The sequence below is a fragment of the Nasonia vitripennis genome, chromosome 1 (assembly GCF_009193385.2).
Source record: "Nasonia vitripennis strain AsymCx chromosome 1, Nvit_psr_1.1, whole genome shotgun sequence".
NCBI lineage: Eukaryota > Metazoa > Arthropoda > Insecta > Hymenoptera > Pteromalidae > Nasonia > Nasonia vitripennis.
This window is the reverse complement of record NC_045757.1, coordinates 26107834-26127524: the sequence shown is the minus strand read 5'-3', so window position 1 is coordinate 26127524 and position 19691 is coordinate 26107834. Positions and strand designations below refer to the sequence as shown.

Sequence of the window (19691 nt, the reverse complement as noted above, 5' to 3'; positions counted from 1 at the left end):
TAATTTGTTTATGTATAAAATACTGTCAAATTAATAAAAAATGCACATAAATATCTGCATATGACTATATATGATGTGATTTTTACTATAGTTAATTATTATGAGATGAGAAAAAATATTTGGTTTTACATAAAAACAATACATGAGAAATAATAAAAATGAAAAATAGAACTAATAGGATGCGAACTTATTAATTGTCAATTAACTTTTAAGTTAAAAAAATGTTAAATGAATAAAGTAAACACAAGCTAACCTATGCTTTAAACACATACGTATATGAAACATCATTAAAAACAACATTATTTATTTATTTTAAAATACACTATTATTCATGTCTAGATACAAGAACATATTTTTACAAAAAAACAAATTGAATATAATAATTTCATAGGTTTGTTGATTTTATAAAATCACTAGGTGCAAGCACTTCAATACAGTTTTTATGACAAAAAAAAATTATTTGCTTAAAAAACTTATAAATGAAATACAACTTATTTCACTTTTACTAGGCAATATTATTTTTTACTTTTCATGTAAAGCTACTGAGAAAACTGGATTATACAAGAACTTAGATTATAATATTTTTGTAATATTTATTATTCATTCTAGTTTTTAATTTAAAAAAAGGCAAACAATTTTTTTAGATTTTTAAAAACTAACTAACAGCATTTTTAAATGTATTGTAAAATATTTATATTTTATTATTTCAGAAGTGATCTTCTTGTCTAATGGTTAAATAAATATGGCATCTAATAGTAATGAAGAGTCAGATAACATCAGGAAACGCGATGATCGAAGATGTGCCATGTGTAATATTTATATTAGAAAATCAATTGGTCGAGAAAAGGAAATCGAATCTGAAGTTGAAATCGAATATGCTAAACAATTATCAAATAAAGATATTTACATCCATGATGTAATTTGTGATTCATGTAGAAAGCGATTAGCCAAATACATATCAAGCACTAAACCTAAAAAGGTTAATGTTCCAGCAACTGCTTCGTCTCAAGATTCAAATGTTTCTGAATCATTTTCTCAGCTAACTGTCACTTCATCATCTCAGGAAAGTACACAATCATCTGTAGACACAATAAAGGAACAAAAAGTACGAGCAACCACGGAATTACTTATTCAAAGGACGATTGCGGCACATAAATATTGCTTTGTTTGTGGGTACCAAAAACAGACTAATAATATATTAGTTCCTTTAGAGGCCCGAATTCAAGTTTATAGTAAAATGAATGTTTTTATTCCACATGGCAATAGATGCTGTTGCACACATTTAATTAAAAAAAGATTTTATGAAGATGAACTAAATAAAATTAATATTTTTTCCACTACAAGTACGGTATATATTGATGAATTACTACAATTTTTGAGTCAATTATCAATGAAAGCAGACGAAACTTTATTAGATACAGTAGCTGAATTTTCCATGCCTGAAAAAAAATTGAAAGTTTTTACGGGATTAACGTGGGAAAATATTAATTATCTTAAAGATCAACTCACTTCTCTGAAGAATTCCTGTGTAAGGACAGCGACACAAGCCATTGTCGTATTTTTATTCAAAATGCGCTCTGGGAATTCTAACTCGCTCATCTCTACAATATTTGACATTGAAAGCGAACAACAAGTATCTCGTTTTTGTCAATCAGTATTATTATCTTTCGAAAAAGATTTACTACCAAAACACTTTGGATTAGAAAATGTAGACAGAAATGAATTGATTGAAAATCAAACTTCTAATATGGCAAAGAAATTACATCCTGGTAAACAACTTATTTTGATTGCTGATGGTACTTATATAAGGCATGAAAAAAGCTCTAATAACGAGTACCAAAGAAAATCTTATTCAGGCCAAAAAAAAGTTCCTCTGACTAAACCATTTACTATATGTACTACTAATGGTTATGTTGTTGACCAGTTAGGTCCATATCTTGCAAATAAAAATGATGCTACAATACTGATTGAAATATTGGAAGAGAAGCAGAATATTTTACAGAAACTTCTTCGCCAAGGGGACATTTTTATACTGGATAGAGGTTTCAGGGACATTAAACAAAAATTAGAAAATATGGGTTATATTGTTTTGATGCCTGCACTCAAAGGTTCAAAATCTCAACTTTCTACGCAAGAATCAAATGAAACAAGATTCACGACAAAACTGCGATGGGTTGTTGAAGCAGTGCACGGAGTTCAAAAGAAAAAATATAGGTTATTAGATCACAAACTTGATAATAAAATGGTGAAAAATACTGGATCTTATTGTAAAATTTCTTGCTACTTAAATAACTTGTTTGGCAAACGCCTAGATTCTGATGAAGACATGCAAGATGAAATATTTAGTGCTATGCAATCTAGAAAAAATGTTGAAAATACATTAGCAGTTTTAGTAGCAGACAAAAGATGGAGTCGTCGGAAACTACCATTTAAAATAATAACTTCGGATGATTTACCAGACTTTCCTGAATTAACAATAAAAGATTTGAAAATTCTGTTTACAGGAACATATCAGCTTAAACAGACAATATCTTACTTAGCGGAAATGCTTGACGCAGATAATAATTTGAAGATTGGATATTCAAAAGAGACTAACAATATTCTCAAACTTGAAGTTCAATCCAGGCATATTAACAGAAAACAATACAAATGTTTCGTTGAGTATAAACCAAATGGTATTGGTTATTCTAGCATCTTAAGACACTGTTGTGATTGTGCTAACGGTAACCGTACTATAGGATGTTGTGCGCATATTGCTGCCATAATCTATTATCTTTCACATGGAAGATATTTATCAAAAATCATACGACCAGCTGAAATTCTGTCTAAAATGTTTCTTAATGATCAAATTGAAGTGTGTATTAATGAAGATAGTGACAATGATGAGTGAATCATTTTTTCTATTGTGAACATTCGTTATTTTTAAAAAGCTACTTGTATACGTTCCATAATTTATTTTAAATAGCCTATGAAGATAATAAATTATACTTTGTACGAATTGAACATACTTAACTTCAATTCCTTTTTACCTGATAATTATTACTGTCAATAGATTTTGAATAATCAATTAAGTAGAGGCAGATAAGCCAAATATGGCCTTTTTAAGACCACAAGACGCCAAAAGTACCCTCAAACGATCGATTTCAAGGCTATGTTTAGCTAAAAACAGGCTTTTTTGCGTGAAAACCCTTGCATTATGACATTTTTAGGTTAGTTTTGGGTTACATGGTACCAAAAATGGCCTTTTTCGGCGTTAAATCACTCAAATGAGGGCATTTTTAGGTTAAAGAGAAAAGCAGACACTGACAGCGGCGATATTCTTTTTATATATAGAGAGAAACCCTTTATTACCTCAAATTCTGATAAGACCATCATTGAAAACGTAAGATAATATAAAAAATACGGCTTGGAGCGAACAAAATATTTCATTTGATTATGTTTTCATGGGAAGATATGCAAAACTACTCAAAAGGAGTCACTTTAGTAACTAAATTGTAACATAACCAGCTAAAAACGTGAAAAAATGGCAAAAAAATCAGTTTTTGGCTCAAATCGAGTTGTGCCACCATTTTTAAGGAAAAAACGTTAGTGCCATCGTAAAGAACGGGAAAAAGTACACAAAAAAAGTCTACTTAAAAAGTTGCACCTCAAAAACAAGGGGGTCAAAATATCGATTGAAAACTTTAATAATTTTTTTAGATCCGATATTTGAGGTTATGTAATCCCAAAAAAATTGCAGTTATTCATGACATAAAAATACACCAATGTGAATTTTTAAAAAAATTTTTATCCTATAGGGACTTCAGAAAAAAATAAAATCAAAAAAACACGTTTATCGACGTTACTGCGCATGCGCACTAGGCAGAGAGCTAAAAATTTGGCTATGGGAGTTTTTTTTTATCCCCCATCGAATGGTATATAACATATATACATTTTTCAAGGGGGCCATTTCACCATAGTAACCCGGCTATAGCCTTTAATAGAACTTCCTCATATCCATACTTCAACATGCGGATTTACGATAACGTATATAGGTGAACTTCAAACGCGAGCCCGCATAGGACGCGTAGAATCGCTATTCCGAGGGGCATAATGAATTCTTACGCAGACGTCAATCGTATAGCACGACGCGCACCGATCAATGAGAAATTTCGTAATTACAACGCGCGCGTGCTTTGCAGGGTGTGTGCTCGCTCGTACGTCTTGAATATTTCAAGGGATTGGGGCGGAGTGATTTGGACGCTCGTGTTTGCAAACCTCGAAATTCCACCTAACGTGGGTGTATTTGTTCAATTCGTAATTTTGATCGCTCGAGATATACGCAGCTATTTTCGTTTTATCGTCTACGTTCATGAGAAGTATTAGGCAATTCTACATTTTATTCGTATAAACGAAGATTGTATTCAGTTAGCATTAATATGGTAATAACGTCCCTGCGGTAGAATCGGTAACCTATTTAATGGACAGTTTTATTGGATTCGATTTTTTTGTCTAAAAGAAAGTATGGAATAATTATTTGCATCAGAAAAAATTCTGCCTGACTTGAACCCACGCCGTGCACGAGATCAAATCAAGTACGGTCGTGCGCCTTGTAGCCGACTGAGCCACGCAGACGTTCTTCCGCACATAGCCTTATAGCGGCTTCGCCGTATGATTGAATTATTAAAATTATTCTGTTTATGTCTGAATACTAATAATTTTGTATCTTGCATCCGAAAAACTAATTGATTTATTAATATTTTCATAAAATAGATTTCTCACCCATAAAGAATGAATAAGATATCGATACTTTAAAAATATTTAAATATCTAGGTTTTTCACCATTTTATACTTCGCCCGCTTTTACCTTTACGGCCATTCCAAATGTGCGCTTTTCTACCAGGGGTTTTCGAACGAAATTAAACCTTTAATTAGATCTACCATTCACATTCAGGTCGAATGTACGGTAGGTTTCTACAGATATCGCAATTGCATCAATTACAAGCAATCTCGCATTACATGCTCGCCGTTCGCAAAACAGGATTTAATATTAGAACTCAATCACGCGCCAGCTTCGATGTGTAATTTTAGCGTCTCGACATTTCATTTTGATTAAAATTCTCGCTGCGCGCAGCTGGAAAACTAAAGCCGTTGAAATTGAAAAATCCTTTACCCGAACAAAAACCGACCGAACAATAATATTTCCCTTCGATCTCGCAACGTGCCCTTTTCCGAGAATCGGCCTCTGAATACAAAATCTTGAAAAACCAAACCGGAAAAACAGCAGCAGTAGCGGCGCCAAAGTAATAACCGAGCTTTGGCGATTCCGCGGATATGTGTCCCGGCGATGCATACGACTGATTGATACTTTCGAAAACAAACAGCGCGCAGCGCCGCCTGTGTGTGGTTCGCGGCACGACTTTTGACGCTCGGCTATATCAAAAGCGTCGCACTGCATGACGTGCTCCCTGTCCCCCTTTTGATCCTTTCTCTCTTTCACTTCGGCGTCCGTGCTGATCAGAGGAAAAAAAGTAAAAGAAGAAAGAAAGCGGCCACTAGTTATGGATGTAGAGACTATAATACGTAGTGCAAACCGAGAGAGCAAAGGCAAAAAAAAAGAACGAAATGATCGCGAGCTCCGAAATCGAGGGACGGAATCTCGCTCGAGAAACCAAGAGAGAGAGATAGAGAGGGAGAGTTGGACTCCACGGGAGTGATAGAGATCGGTCCGAGTGCAAGCCCGCTCGTTTCGTTTCGATCGGCCGAACCTCTCCGCACGCGTAGCCGGTTTTCAATCAGCCTAATTGCGCTTCGATCAAGTCGAGCTCTTCTCTCTACTACTACTACTAATACTACTGCTGCCGTTGCTGGAGGGACTCGGAGCCTTTCCTCACAGCGATGTGCATCCACAGCCTCTCTCTCTCTCTCTCTCTCTCTCTCTCTCTCTCTCTCTCTCTGCAAATGACAATGAAGCGTCGTTCGCCTTTCGGAAATTGAAAAGCACTGTCGAGCTTCTGCTATTGCTGTTTCGCTGCCGCACCGTCGAGGGATCACTGCGGCGCGTGCGGACTCTTGGACAACGGAGCTTTGGATATCCTGAGATAACGCGTCACAGGAGGAGAGAAATTGTTCCATAGCGTCACGGACATGAACGATATCGGTGCGAGAGCGAGCCGGTTGAGACGCAATCACGCTGAGGGATCGTGGGATAGCTCGAAAGAGACGGAGATCGAGGATTGGATGAGTAAACGGGGTCGATGGTGGTATAGTGTGTTCAGATTTCAGAGTTGTGGAAATAAGCATCGTTGAGTTTTCATAATTGACACTTTGCGTAACAGCTGGGAGATCGATAAGACGGTGAAGAACGATAAACGAAGGTGCAGCGTTTGACCGACTTTCTGTTATTTTCAAATATAGATACGCGGAAAATTTACATTCCGTGAATCGTTATTCATGTCGATTTCTGGGAAATTTATTTTGTGCAGCTCGCGAACATCTCATAAAACATTTCAATTGTAGAAGATAACTGGATCATTATTTTACAACGCAGTCATAAATCGCATTTGGTTCGAACGATAGAACTGTCATTATCATAAATCTTCGTAATCAACTTAAAAGCGCAGACCTCGTCGTGAACCTTATCAAAACCCTCAATCAGAAAGTAAAAAAAAAGCTCATCGGAAGCTCACACGACACAGACCACAACCGCATCGAAGCAGATAAACATGTCACGAGAAGAAGTCGACGTAGAGAGCAAACTAGAGACGGAAAAAAAAAATAAAAAACGAGAAAAAAAAATCGGAAAGTGCTAGATGGAGCAACTAATGACAAGAGAGAGAGAGAGAGAGAGGCTCAACGCACTCACTCGATCTCGGCTCTAAGGAGATTGCTGAAAACCCTGAAATTCTTGGAAACGGGCGAAACGAGCGAGGAAATGCGAAATTGCCGAGAGGCCCCAGAAGTTCCCTCCGCGGGAATTCCGTCGCGCCGATTTCCTTCCAGACCGCTGGTCGCGACGCCTTCGCACAGTACACTGCGTCCCCGCCACGGCCAGGAAGCTTCTTGCGTAGGTAGACTGCGTCTCGAAGACGTCATGTGTACGCCCGCGGACCAAGTGAAAACTTGGAAATTTATTTGACTCGTGACGCGTGAAGATGCTCCACTCGCTTCAGTCTGGCTGGCTCCTGATTTTTCGCCGGGATTATATATATATATATATATATATATATATATATATATATATATATATATATATATATATATATATATATAATTCGCTCGCAGTGTTCGAGAATGTTATGAATATTTTATACACTGAGAAAAATTTGATAGTAGAAATTACTATTTGGGATAGTCATTTTTACTGCTTTTCATAATAAATTGGTAACAGACTTTTAAGATATTAGTATCCAAAGATTTTAATAATAATAATTTTTTATGAAATCGAATTTTTAAAAATTTCAATTTCGCTTAGTTCTATATTTTACACCTCTTAGGTACTTTTGCGCTGTTATTACTTTATTATTTATTATTTTTATTGATTATTATTATGCTGTTTGGAAGAAAGAATGAGATTAATTCTTTTTTGCGGCGACGGGAATCGAACCTGGAGCTCCGACATGAGAGTCGAGTGCGCTGACCATTTACCTAAACGGATCTGTTACGTACAAAATTTCAGATCTAGCTCATGTATTAATTTACGTAAGAACTAAAGTTAATAAAATGAACGACGTTTAATAAATAATAAAGTTAAATCAATAGACACAGACACTCATTATAATAAAATGAACGTAAAATGTCAACTAAAATACTGATTACCGCAGAAAAAAAATTAAATTCAAACCTTACCTTTTTTTTCTTTTACGTGGCATTTGGAACTCGAAAGTTCATCGCCTCATCTACGCAAGCCTTCCACGCTGCCCTATCTTGTGTCAACCCACCCAAGATGCACCTCTCCGATCGACACCCACCCGTCCTATTTCTACTAGATCCGCTTTTACGTTGTCCTCCCATCTACATCTAGGTCTACCTAGAGATCGAGTTACCATCGGCCTGCCCTTCGTGAGACGCGCTGCCGTACGATCGTCTCCCATTTTCGCTACGTGCCCTGCCCATCCCAATCTGCGCGATTTTATTATTCTGTTAATAATTGGATTACGCGTACAGATTGTGTAACTCATCAGTGTGTAGTCTCCTCCATTCCCCGGTTTCCTCATCTTTCTTCGGCCCGTATATTTTTGCAAGACTTTATTTTTAAATACCCTAAAACGGTTGTCCGCCTGCTTAGTGAGAGCCCACGTTTCGCACCCGTACAGAACCACCGGCAGTATTATTGTCTGGTATATTCTTATTTTAACGTTTTTAGACAACAGCCTCGACTTAAGTAAATTACTCACGGCGTAGAAGCAAGCATTACCCGAATGGAGTCTCTTATTTATTTCGACATTAATCTCGTTTCTATCATTTATGCTCGTACCTAGATACCTGAATTCGCTAACCTTTTCAAAAGTAAAATTCCCAACTCTGAGATCTTCCTCCCCTCTGCAGATGCCTAGCTTATTCACAATAATGTACTTTGTTTTTGATTCACTCACTTCGAACCCTGTATACTCCACCGCTTTTATGAGGATTTCCGCGTTTCTTGCTACCGTTTCCCTACAATCCCCCAGTATATCCAAATCATCTGCGTAGCCTGGTATCTGTGTTGCGCCCAGCTGACTAACCTGCATTTTTCTAACAGCATACTCTATCGTTAAGTTGAACAGCACCGTAGAGAGCCCATCCCCTTGTTTTAAACCATCGCGTATCATGAAGGGTTCTGATACATTACCGTCTACTCGGACCTTTCCCGTGCTTCCGTTCAGACATATTTGAATTAATCTCACGAGTTTTTTCGGTACACCGAGAAGTACTAGAATTTGATACATTTTGCTTCGCTTAATAGAGTCGTACGCTTTTTTAAAATCTATAAATAGTTGGTGTATGGTTTCGCAAAATTCCCACTTTTTCTCTAACAACTGTCTTATGGTAAACATTTGATCGCTCGTCGATCTGTTGCGTCGAAATCCGCACTGATAATCTCCTACTATATCCTCCGCGAATGGAGTGAGTCTAGCTTGTATTACGTTTGACAGAACTTTGTAGCACGTTGCTAAAAGTGAAATACCCCTATAGTTATTGCAGTCTGTCTTATCCCCCTTTTTAAAAATCGGTATAATGATAGATTCCTTCCAATTTTCGGGTATTGTTTCATTTTTCCAGATGGCACATACTAGTTTATAGATTTTGAAAGTGAGCTCGACGCCCCCATATTTGAGTAACTCAGCTGGTATAGAGTCATTTCCCGCGGCTTTGTTGTTTTTTAGTTTTTTAATCGCGGCCTCTACTTCTTGGTAGCTCGGTTCCTCCACGTGGGGTTCAGCAGTGTGAATTTCGTCCCCTAATTCTTCGCTATTTTCGTGCACGTTTAATAATTTATCGAAATAATTTTTCCACAGCGACAGTAATTCGTTGTCATTTGTTACGAGGTCCCCGTTTTCGTCCTTCATCAATTGCGCTCTACTCCTAAAACCCTTTCTGATGGCGTTAATCCCTCTGTACATTTCGCGGGGGTTATTTTCCTTACTGTTAGTTTCTATTCTCCTAATAAGATTCTTTTGATACTCCCGCTTCTTATTTCTGTAGATCGCGCTCGTCTGTTTCCTTACGTTAGAATACTCTTCTACGGTCCTATCGCTTCTATTTTGTAAGCTATCTAATTTAGCCTTTTTGCGCCTTTCAAACCAGAGTTCGCACTCTTCGTCAAACCATGGTTTGCTCTTTGGCTTTTTCTTTTTACCCAGTACTTTGTTCTCGGCCTCTTTTACCGTTTTTTCGATGTCCCCCCATAAGCTATTCGGTTCGTCATTCCCCTCCGGCGATGTGTTTGCTTCTTCAAGTGCCTGAAACTTGTTATTAATTTCTATCTGGTACCTAATTCGCTCTGTTCTATCTCGTAGTTTCTCAATATCGAAGCTTTCTACCTTGTTTGCTCGCTTACTATTTTGATTCGCTACTAGTCTAGCTCTTAATTTGGCTACTACTAGGAAGTGGTCCGAGTCGCTATCTGCCCCTCTGTAAGCCCTTACGTCAAGAACATTAGTATGACGTCTTTTTTCAATGAGGAAATGATCAATTTGGTTCTGTGTGGCCCCGTCCGGCGATGTCCACGTTGCCTTGTGTATGTTCTTGTGCTTAAAACACGTAGTTTTAATTATAAGATCTTTTGCCGCCGCGAAATTTATGACCCTAATACCGTTATCATTGCTGGCTTCGTGCAGGCTTTCCTTACCTATAGTAGGCCTAAACATTTCCTCCCTACCTATTTTAGCATTGAAATCGTCTAATACTATTCTTGTGTCGTAAGACGCGAATTGGTCGATTACCTGCTCTAAAGTTTCGTAATAGAGATCCTTAGCTTCTTCTTCTTTGTCCTCCGTAGGACAGTGTACATTAATAAATACATATCTTTACCATTCACCTTCGATAATGATGTACGAGAGCCTATCATTGACGGATTTGAAACTTTTAACCGAATGTATGATGCTTTTGCTTGCGAGAAATCCGGTGCCTAGAGATCCCCCACTCCCGGCCCCATACAGGTACGTGAAGTTACCCGATGCTAGTACTCCGCCATCTGGCCACCGCGATTCCTGTATTGCTACCAAATCTAGATTGTACCTATCAGCTTCCTTTACGAGTTCTTTAAACGCACCTGCTCTGTATAGACTGCGAACATTCCAAGTTCCGACCCTTAAGTTCCTTTTGGTTCGGATTTGATTTTTTTGAGCCATGATGTTATGTTAAACCCGCGCGCTTCGGATCCTGTTCCGATCGCAGGTGAGTCCACCGTTCTAGAGGTGATAACCCCCATACCTCTCTAGAACTAAGTATGAGAGCTTTCCGACTTAGACGAGGACAGTGTCAATTCGTCGTCAGACACACTACGGTTTCATTTTCGCATCCTAACGCCCCCCTGCAAGGCAGCGCGCCTTCGCTGGCATCGTTACCGCGTAAGACCAGGTGACGAATCGTTCTACATATCCCCTTTCGGGGCAGTTGTCATCGCTCCCGCATCCTCCTCGGCAGCAGGATTTTGACCCATTTTTGTAATGTGTGATGAAAGAGATAGATTGAGAGATAAGAGATAATGTGAAGTGTTTTTGTTGTTGTGGTGCTTGCGTAGTGTTTCTAGATGAATGCGTTCGACAGTGTGGGCTCATCACACCCCCGCCTGTTCCTATCGGCTGTCCGCGGCTGCTTATTCAATTTATTCGCAGCTAACCTCTTTCTCAGGGGCTGTTCCTCTATCCGCAATCTAAGGACGCGCTGTGTAGTGGTGATAGGCACCCACCCGTCCGATCTGGACGACAACGCCCAAGACCCGCTTAGGGTAGCGACATTGTAACAGATCTGAGATCTCTTAATAATTTTAATTTTAATAACTAATATCTCTTATAGTGAATTTTACTATAAAAGATAGTAAAAATTACTAGCTTTCGAGTTTGTTACCAAATTATTATCCGATAGATAGTAATTTTTAGTATCAAATTTTTCTCCGTGTACGGCGAGAATTTGGATACTAGATTTTATGTGCGGTTTGATCGTTTTCGGTTGAAGATGCTGCAAAGCAATAATTCATTATTTTTTATTTATTTATTCACCAAAGTAAACGACATGGCAGTTTCGTCGAAATTGTACATATGAATTGATAAAACCTATACATCTTAATGAAGTTACACGTATACATAGGTCCTCGATTGTGAAGCAAAAAAATTAACATATGATAGCAGTGACGGTCGTAACATGTGTAGATAAGCTTTATTGTTTTTTTAAGCACACCGTAGGTCATTATGACAAACATAATTTGCTTTTGTTTAATGTTATCTGTTATTTACTGTTCATAAAGGCCAAGGCAATAACGAAACGAGTGAAGGTCTCCAAAGAGTGATGATAGCTCGAATTTAAACAATAAACAATGGAGTTTTTATTTTCGCCAAAGTGATTTCACTATAGCCCACTATGTCATGCATTAGAATGTGTGTTGCTTCTACAACGTAGTTCTTAGTGGACTTACTACAACTTCATACCCATGGGAAATTTAAATTATAACTCATTCTCATGGCAGTACGTGACGCTTACAAGCGCGTGTATACACTTGAACAATATTGCATGAGTCATTATGATACTTTTCTATCTGACATTCTACGAATACTGATGATGCCCGGTATAACGGTAGAATCATAAAAATCTGAGGATACGCAGATTCCCGTGAATTCCAAAGTATTATAAATAGTACCGTTATGTTATGGCACACAATTGTTTCGAAAAATACTTCCGTGCGTGATTATTTTGTATAACGGTCACAGAATATAGGAGTAAAAAATATTCTGTAGTAATATCTCGTATAATTAGAGTTTTAATCTCTAAAGTTAAGTTATTTTATTCTTGGTAAAAATTCAAATATTAAAAATGACCTTGCTGAAATGAGTTATGAAATTGCTATGTGAAAAATAGCCTAGAGCTAGCTAGTGATGAAAAACACCTCTTCTCTCATATTCTTTTAGAATTTAATGAATAACTACTATAACCTCAAAACTATCGTATTTATTTTACTTCTGTTATTGCACACTAAGTTTTGCGTCGCTAAATACGGGAAAAATCTTCGGAAAAACATTTCATCGCTAAGAGAATAGAGGCCTATTTTGAGCCTACGCGTATGCCCAAGGTATTTGAGTCAAAAATTAAAAATGAAATTGATTTAAAGAAAAGATTTCGAATTGTTTTTCTGGTTTTTTAGTTTTGATATCGACCATAATAAAAATATCAATCTCCGGATATATATTTATTTTTACAGGTCAAGTTTCACTTCAATCAAATAAACATCATCGTCTAATTGAATATCAAATTTCAATCACGTTTTCCCTTTAATAAATTTTTTTTTAATTAGAGCTGTTTCATTTTTATACATAATTTTAATACTGATCACTTGTACGTGTGTCATAAAGTTCTAATTACTTTCTCTGTTAAATTTCACTTCTATGCATAGATATTCCAATCAAGTATTACAAATTTAAAAGCAGAGATTGTACATACATATGATATTATGAACGTCGAATTTCCATCAAAAACAAAAATGACTAAAGCTTCCGCTTTCCAAATAAAAACATACTTGTCAAGCCATTTCCTTTTCAGCGCACAACTTCGCCAATACGAAAACTCCATCGCCGTCAGCGTTCCCCCAAAACCCGAAAAAAAATCAATTTCCACCCTCCCTTCTCCCCCTATCCCACATCGCACCCCAGTCCCTTAATTAGAAAGATCAGCAACTCGACGTACACACAATCCACGCATGAACCGACGATACACGCACCGTGAGCGCGTCGCCTGTCATCCGTATAGCTTCTCGACCAACTTTCCCGTGCCTCTCATCGCTCGCTAGTCGCTCCATGTATCACACGCGTATATGTATACACACCAGCACAGCTCACTCACGCCTACACGTATATGGCATACACAGATGTAGAGAAAGAGAAAGAGAGAGAGAGAGAGAGAGAGAGAGAGAGAGAGAGAGAGAGAGAGAGAGAGAGAGAGAGAGAGAGAGAGGCAAGGTGCGTGCGGATTATCGGCACATGCGCGCTGCTGCCGGCGGCCACGGCGGCGGCGGCGGCTATACGCGACTTTGACTCTCTCGCGGCGCGCGCGGCACTCGCATCGCCGACGGGAGACCAGTACGGCGTGGTTCTCGGCCTGCGACGCCACGGGAGCCCGATTCTCGTGTGTCGGCTGCTTCTATAATACGTCACGCTCCGTATACCTATATGCTATATACATGTGAATTATTGTGTATTTTCCTTCTGCTCGAATCAAGCTTCATCGTATATACTGCCGCGATTGCGCTTGTGCTCGAGTAAACATAATACGCGCGGGTAAGAGAGCGTGATTCATACGTGTAACCAGTGTTACATCGGTATGTGCTGTGCTTCTATTTATTGATACGGGCTGAATCGTAGTGATTTTTTCGTGTGAACGGATGAGAAAGAACGAAGAGGTTTTACGCTGATGCGGTCGTGCGTTGCGGTATTACAGTAATGATTGTGTACGATTGTAGTTGGAAACTTTGAGAGGCCAAGTGAATGTTCGTATACGTGTGGTGTTAGTGAGATTTTTTGCCAAGTTTAAAAGGTTGCCGCCCTCGCCAGCTCACTGTGCGCGTGTTTGCTATACATTCGACGAAAATTTCTTTCGGACTTTAGGAAGATCATAACTCACGCAAGAGTGAGAGCGAGGGATATTCGCGCTGCTTGGAACTTTTCAGCCTATTTTGGAAAAGCTACGCCGGTGCAACTGCTCGCAAAACACTTTCATGCAGGTATGCTCGATTTTTGAAGTTCAAGTGTGTGGCGTAAACTTTCTGTTGGATGTAATTCTCGTTCAGTTTTCTCGACTTCGACGTGAATTTTTTCCAGTTTACGAGTAGTAAACGCGTCTAATATTTATGGAATAGGCTGATGGATTTAGGATACTGATTTTCTAAGCAGGTAGAGGAATAACACGAAGCTGTTTTATCGTTTTAAAATGAAAACAGTTAAGTTAGAAGTCTTTGATTATGAAAATCTAAATAAATTTCTATAAAAATTATTTCAACTCTAAAAACCGTATCTTTGAACGAACAAATTTCCTCTTCCGAGATAAATTATTCCGTATTGCATATAGGTCTGGCAATTTATTTGAAGTTTATTTTTCTTTTTTGCACTCTAGTTTGCTTGAGTACTTATGTAAAGTGCTCTTAACGGGAAAAGTAATGAAATTGAAACCATTCATTCATAATTTAGCAGTTCAAAAATAATATCAGTTGCAACGGTAAAGCGAAGAAACGCGTTTGTCAGCGCTTAAACATGAGCCATCGCGACATATTAGTGGATGGTTAACGACTTTTGCTCTGACAAGCTTCTACACGAATTGAATTTTTTACGAATAAGCATAGCTTTGGACGAGTAACTGTTAGCATACAGAAATTAACTAACATATTGGGATAGTTGGTTTTAATGTTAAGTCTATATACGTTTTCGAAATGCAACTGCAAATTAATTGAAACTTTTTTCTGAAATAATTGTGTTTAATTTATTAAAATGTACATATATATTCTTCTAATCTAATATAAATAGCATCAATTTAAATGATTTAACTGGAATACTCTTTTGCATAATTATAGCTAACAAAACATATAGATGTAGGTTAATCATTTTTAGCGTGTGTATACATTTAATTAAGCAAAAATATATGTAAACAAGTATGTAGAAGTCTACTACAATTTACGAGGATTAACTAATTCTTTACAAAAACAGAAAACCAACAAAATCCATAGCAAAAATAAATACTATCTTCGTTTCAACAAATTTAAAAAAACAAAATACCATCCGCAAAATAAAATTTAAACTCTGGAATATGATCTATTCAAATTGTCTGAAAACTCGAACCGCGAGTTTCAAATAAAACCAAAAGCAAAAAGATTCCGTGCAATACGAGCCATTTTCAAAATCCCATCCATCTACATCAGAGATAAATACACCGATATCAGAGTCTCAACACGAAACTTCTTCTCATTTATCACATCAAAAGCAAATCCCAACTTTTCGCCTTCGTCAAATCCAAAGCAAACGCGCCACGCAACCAACTTTCTTTCTGATAGTTAGCGAAAAAGAAGAAAAAGACATACCATAGCTGGACTCCATTAATAAATTTCTTGGATTAATCTAATGAAAGTCGAGATACACAGAGAGAGGTTTCTCTCTCTCTCTCTCTCTCTCTCTCTCTCTCTCTCTCTCTCTTTCCAAACTTGGCGAATTTTCGCGTAGCAAAGGCGCGCTCGGAAATGCGATTAGCCGCGCGCGCGTTCTTCGCTCGGGATCGCGATTTTCCGCGTCGCCTTCATAATGCAAACGTTGGCACGTATATCTAGCAGGTACTTTGCCGCGTATAGAGATGTTACATAGCCGTGAGCGCGTATAATAATACACGCTCGGGTTAGCGCGACGACTTTGGCCTTCGTGGGCGTTTAATCTATGTGTCGAGTGTGTGCTCCACTCCGTGCCCGCGCGTATAACTGTGTTTGTATACATATAGATATATAGAGTAACGTGCGTGGCAGTGGTGTACAGAGTTTGCACACCAACTACGGAAGCGCTGCATAGCGGCACACGCTTTTACTTTTCGGGCGCGCGAGGGGATGCTTAATGAATTATTAACGGCTATCCATCCAGAGTGTGTGTCGGACGCTCTTGCGTTAGTGTTAGTGCAGAGGTCGGCTGCGTGGGTGTATAGTGCCTGTATACGGAAGCTGGCCCCCGCCGAAACTTTATCTTTGCGTTTGAGCTTTCGTCGCGAGGGAAAGGAGAGACTGCTAGGTTGGTGTGGGAGTCGGAGAAAGAGAGGAATGCCTCGCCGTGGTCCTTCGTGGCGCCGCTAAACCTGCCATCGTTGTAGACACGACCCTTTAAATTGTTTATTTGCCGTTTCGATGCCAGACTAGTAGACTTCCTGCTTTATGTGTACTTAAGTTTATAATATAATCAATAAAATCAAGCAGGGTATAGCTTCTCACGGTGAATATATTTATTAATACAAAAAATGAACAAGAAATTAATACAAGTATGACAGCGTAGTCAGATGTCAGTGAAGCGTTCGACTAGACAACTGCTCGCTTGCTCGATTCGGTTAGAACTAACTGCTATCCTCCGCTGAGGGTATTACAATACCTCGGTGACGCGGTCCTACGGCTGATCGCAAGAGGGACGCTGCCGATATCCAGGTACGCGACGACGCGGTCGAAGCGTGAGCGGACGGACCCTTCTTAATAGTCCCCGCCACCAACTTGGGTATCATAAAAAGGGCGCACTCAGCGAAGTGCGCGCTGCTTCTTAATCCCTAATTGCCGCGTTTATCGCACGTATTTTTCGTAGGCAACAAACAAACCGCGTCTCCGAGAAGCTTATAATTATAAAACGAGCAGATGCGCTGCCGAGTTCGGCGATGGACTCGGCACGGCTCTGTTCTTGGATTTTCCCAGCTACAATAAAACAAGAACTGAATAATATTTCAAAATACTAAAACTAAGTTTTAACAAAAACTCCAACAAGTTTTCTTTTCGGTTATTTTTACTTTCCTACGTTTGCTTCTTTAATCCTGTGGTTGGACTTTTGGCAGCATGGCTGGGAAAATGTTGATTCATTTTGTACACTGTTAATCAATTCGGTGAAATTTCGTTGATGGGATTAACATACTTTTTGTTCATCGAGGTAGACTCATTGTTGCTACTTTTTAAAGAAACAACGTAACGGCGAAAATTCCTACGCTTCACCCCTCCTTACGCAAAGTAGAAGCGTATATTATTCAGACTAGAAAAATATTTAAAACTACCTTCCAAGGAAGCTACTTTCTTATGTTCCCGTCGAGTAATCCAGAACAAGCTAGAAAAAGTCACATTTGTGTAGATTACACCTTAGCCGCGGAGGCGCGACGACGGGAGCGCGCGCTAGCTCTTTCCCTCCTCACGCGCAAGAAAAGCAACAAGAGTTTAATGCAGTACCAACTGCTAAACATTTTATGGGAAAAGTTCGCATCAATTCCCACCCAGTAAATACTGGCGACCCGTTTTTCTCGCAAGCCCGCGCTTACACTTCGCGCTTCGTATCCTGCAGCAGCAGCGGCAGCGTAAGGCTATACGTTGTACATAAGAAATCCCGCAAAAACGCGACTCGGGGAAACTCGCGCGCGCAGTTCTCGGGCTTCGCGCGCAGGAAAAAACGCCAGACGACGAGAAGGAGCTCTTGTAAGAGCCAAACTAAACAGGTATACATTATAACGCCGGAAATTAAAAGGCTAATGTATTCACGGTCGCGCCTCGCACTTTTTTTGCTTTATTTTAGGATCTCCGCGCGCAAACTTTCTCGTCGTGTGTGCGTTTACACACGCGAGATGCAGAGAGCAGCCCTGGAAGCCATTCGGGATGCGTGCATGTTCGTTCGAGTTTGCACAGTGGGAACTGCATCGTCGTGTTTCTCACACTCGTTTTAGAATTTTCGGCGCACTACTACGGGTCTGATGCGCGCGTGTGTGCGGGCATAGCGGTGTCGTACGTCCTGTCGAGCGACCTCACTGCGGGTTTCTTCTTCGTTATACTGTGGTATTTTATTTTACCTGGATTATATAAAATATAACGAATTTATGGCGGCTGCTTGTTTCTCATAGTAGCTTTAGAATTCTGAGTATGATTGAGTTATTTGTTTTCGCCGAACGCGCGTAAAAATAGAAATTTTAAGTGGACATATTAGCATAGCTACTTTTGTAAACACAGTTTCAGGTTCAAAAGAATCAAAAGATGAATTGTTCCATATTACGAGTAGTTTTATCAGCTAAATAGTTTTAACAGATATTCATAAACGAATAATCTTTATATTAAATCCGCGCGTATCAAGATATTGAATTACTATATGATTGCTATTACATACCTGAATACTTTTAAGTAAAACACCGCCGTCTTGTGATGTAAAATTCTGATTAGATTATTATATACCGGTATTATCGAATCAACGATATCTATAATTAGCGCTTTACTCAACGTGCCTTACAACTAAATTGAATCATCTCTGATGCAAAATCACATCTGTCTTTTTCTCGTCTTATCAACTTGCCAAGTCACCGCTACGCACTGCTTTATCCGAAATTTTCAACTGCCACAGTTTAGTCATCCGGGAAAGCTCGACCGCACTGCTGCTACTCTCTTGGCCCTTAGTGTATTTCCGTCTTGCTTTCTCTCTCTTACTCATCAGTGTCAAGTGGCCGGGGTATGTATACTTGACTGCAGAGACAAGGCAGGTCCGCGCGAGCCCATACTGCCTGACTTGTTTTTACAAACGCGTTCCCAACCTTCTCTCTCTCTCTCTCCCTCTCTTTCTCCCCCCCCCCCCCCCACCACCCTCTCTCTCTCTCTCTCTCTCTTCTGGGAGACTTTTGTCGGGTTTTACGGAGAAGAGCCACTTGAGCAACTGACAAATTGTAAATTCTCATTAGAACCGGACGGGCGCAGAGAGACTGGCTCATTAAGCCGAAACTTTCTGGATTTGAATTTGTCCCCGCGGAGCGTCAGCAGCTGTTCCCCCATACAGCCTGCCGAATTAAGGGTACGTTTTGTATATACAGTAACTGTACGGAGTTTCGTGTGTTATGTTTGGACTTTAATAACATGCAGTGTAGTCGTGGGATTCACTTCAAAATCTAAAAATAATAACAGACTGGTTCGTAACTTGTAATCCTCGTTCATGGAATCCCTATGCAATCATAACATACGTGCTATTTTGCGTCGGTACGGTTCGTTGTATGAGTTTGTGATGAAACGATTTCAGTTCCATTTGGACAGTTTCATTTGAATCAGTAATGTGCGAATTGAAAAAGTGCAGCCATTCAGTTATAATGAAACATAAGTTGATTTGCGCATAGCAATAATTCATTTTATGCTAAAATTATGTATACTTGAAAAAAATGGTTGCTTAAAGTATGACAAAGCACTTCATGAAATACGACCCTACTCCAAAAAACTTTGTAGGGAAACTCGAAACTCATTTTAGTAGGATACGCTCCATTAATTTTCTTATGAACATCTTAATATAATATTC

At 38.9% G+C, this 19691-nt stretch overlaps 1 protein-coding gene across 3 annotated transcripts in view; it reads left to right on the top strand.

Annotated features, from left to right (window-relative positions):
- Positions 1-19691, top strand: part of LOC100118809 (alpha-mannosidase 2) — a 258498-nt gene that overhangs the window by 108392 nt on the left and 130415 nt on the right. For 2 of the 3 annotated variants that reach the window (XM_031921364.1, XM_031921365.1), the window contains exon 1: positions 13728-14389. The exons of the other annotated variant lie outside the window; for it this stretch is intronic. The gene's annotated coding sequence lies outside the window, so the exon portion shown is untranslated. Of the gene's footprint in view, positions 1-13727; positions 14390-19691 lie in introns of those variants that run through there. 3 annotated transcript variants of the gene reach the window in all.